Genomic DNA, 3,229 nt, shown 5'->3' with positions numbered 1-3,229 from the left:
TAAAAACTGTATTATTTTGTATGAGAAGTGTCTGAAAATCGTCTGCATGAAAATATAAGATTAATTACCTCTACCTTTTTCACACTTTGAAAACTCATCCATAGAAACTAAAAACTGTATTATTTTGTATGAGAAGTGTCTGAAAATCGTCTACATTATAATACTCCTGATATTTTTTACGTGTTTTCCAAAAGGAACACAACATGACAAGTGCGCTTTTGATGTGGATAATTGAAACCTTGACACCCCACTCAATGAATGGATAGAATGTGACACGTCCCTGTGCTTTCGCCGCCTATTCAAATGCCTTATAATTCAAGTGCCTTGTGATTCAAGTGATGCACATTAGTTCTGGTCCAGGTCGGCATCAGGCATCATCGCAGCACTTTGTCATTATTCTCCTTGGAATTTCAGGGTCATTCGACGGCCTTTTTCGACAAGGTGTTTTCTTGCGCCCTGCTCCATTACCGAATAATAGAGAGTCGTGATATGGACTCCAAATTTCCTGGGAATGGATGATCACTCAAAGTGAAGCTGAGCCGCTGGGTGATAATAATACCGTCTCAAAGAAAAGGATAAAGATTAGGACGTATTACACCTAAACAATACCTGATTCTTCACGATAAAATTGTACTTGAATTAGGGTTTGAATGTTTGAAAACCAAAAAGAAACTAATTTTATTGGATGGTATCATTAATTTCTACGCAAGAGAAATTATGTGAAAAGTTATCATTGATAATAAATCATTACCGTACTTCCGTACGTTACCATTTTACATGTTACCATAGGTAATCGTTACCTTGTGGGGGCCGTATTTCAAATGATTGAAGATGGATCTAAATAGGATCTATTTCTAATAGAGAATACGAAAATACCATATACTGATAGAAAAATGAAACTCGCATGAAAGAGAAAAGTAAGAAGAACATTGTAGTAGTGAATCATGATTTCAATTTTTTAATGCAGCACTAATCACAATTTTTTGAAACTAGCAATTACAAGTAGAACGTTTTCTAAAAAACGTTTAGACAATTCTCATAATTGATCATACTGTATTTCCTTGGGTTGGATTTCCAATCTTTCAATGTTGTAAACGAACACTTTTTGTGTTGACTTTATTTGGACTACTTGGGCGTGTCTAGTCTTGGCCAATGATAGTAGAGCTCAACCTTCATGCGTCAACAGGAACAGCTAATGACCAATCGTAGGGCTTTACCCACACTATATATTCTGCTGCTCAATGTTTAAACTTTGTTTTTACTAGAGATTGATTATGTTTGATTGTATCAGACGAAACTGAGTTAGTATCGCAAATTGTTTCAATAAATTGGTTGTTTTGACAATATCAAGTCGTTTTTACTTGATAAAGAATCAATAATTGTGGAAGTGTCAGTGTGACAGAGAGCAATGGTTGAAACTACTCGTGCTAATTTTTCCGAAAATCTGTAGTACTAATCGGTGTGATAGTTTTGAATAGTGATCTCAATCACACAAGCAAACTTCCTTTAAGAATCCTACTAATTTGCTACTTCCTTTCAGAATTCAACGCGCTTAAATTTACATGAAGTTAATTCGCAGATCAAAAGTTCACAGAAAAGTTTCCTATGTAATCTTGTGAGAGATTTTATATTCGATAGCATAGAATGCAGAGTTAAAACAAAGAAACGGAAGCTTAAATTATGTAGTAGGTACAGTCTTTTGTGCATTGCAGTTTAGCAACGGTGTATGTGCGCTGCTGAAATTACGTTGCTCTGTTTGAGGAAGAATGATCGTCTAATAATCAACGGCAACTTTTTATTTGCATACGAATTCCAGACTGAAAGGTATGATGGCTCCAGGTGAATATGCATCGTTCATCTGGAGAAATTGTAATTATGTAAATGGCTGTTGTCAGAGTCGAAGGAATGCCGAGGAAGTTTCTGGTCAAAGAATCAAAACAACTTGTAAAAATACAGTTGCAGGTTGAAGGGTGCGACTGCCGCTTGTCCCATCACCTGCATTACAAGAATTATCATTTTCCGTTTTGCATGTTACTGCTTTAAATGTATGATCTTTGAACTTGCCTAGTCAAATGTTTGAGATTCATTTATGGAATTATTCCGTTGAATTCAAAGATATTTTATTTATGTTTTCATGACAGAGTCCGAATAATCGGTTGAGTTATAGGCAAATCACAATGACGTAACAGAAATGGCAATTTGTGATACTGTATTTGACAAAAACCATGTAATGTGATAGAACACAGTCTAATATGTTATCGCTCAGATAAGTTGAGGTTGAGAATCTTACACCTACAAACTACTCCCGTTGGAAGGGTGACTACTTCATTTGACTCCTCTGAATATGATTCGTGAGTTGAAAAATCGCTTTCTGGTAGTTTAGAACTGTAGAGGTCCACTCATGTCTCATCATCATCCGTCTCATTAACCACGCACAAGCCGAAAGCTCATGAGGTATCACCATAGAGAAACAATAGCGTAAGTTATGCTATCGTTTCTCTATGGTATCACCATCTGCAAAAAAATCCTATTGCCAGCTGATTGTAGTAGAATTAAAACAACCTCCGACTTGAAGAGATATGTTGTGGAGCAGAGAAATGGAGAGATATGGAGAACCAGATCAGCCAATCACAGTGATGAATAGTCATATAGAAAGACGCGCAATGCGGTAGCTAAGTGGACGATAAGACTCAGTTGATGCAGTGCTTTCAGAGAGAAAACTAGTTGTGCGAAGGGTGTTGAACAGAACACTCACTAAAGACTACAGAGCGCTGTCCGCTTTAGCACGGCAACATCTCCGCTGCTGTATCACTACTTTTCTCTGCTCCACATATCACTCAAAGTTGAAAGTTTTAATTCAATTATTATAGTAGCATTGATCGAGGCCGAAATAAATAAATAATAAATCTATACCGCTACCCTCTCGTTCTGTTCGCACCTTTACACAGTCAATATTTATCAAAGCAATTTTTTCTTGAAATTTATAGAATTTTACAATGTATTATTATTTTTATTTGCTGCATAAAGCCACATATTGGATATTGAAAATTTGAATTTGAATTGCTTTGTGTTTTCTTATGAAATTAGTCTGCAGACAGTTTGATACTGCGCTTGTATTAAATGTGTATTTAACCGTATGACAATATTGTCAATGTTATTTTATAATAATCAATGACATGTATGAATGAATAAATAAATAGATAGATAGATATTATAGAAAACGTGGTAA

Source organism: Nilaparvata lugens, chromosome 4, assembly GCF_014356525.2.
Source record: "Nilaparvata lugens isolate BPH chromosome 4, ASM1435652v1, whole genome shotgun sequence".
Taxonomy (NCBI): Eukaryota; Metazoa; Arthropoda; class Insecta; order Hemiptera; family Delphacidae; genus Nilaparvata; species Nilaparvata lugens.
The sequence above is the reverse complement of the archived record's forward strand: the minus strand, read 5'-3'. Positions refer to the sequence as shown.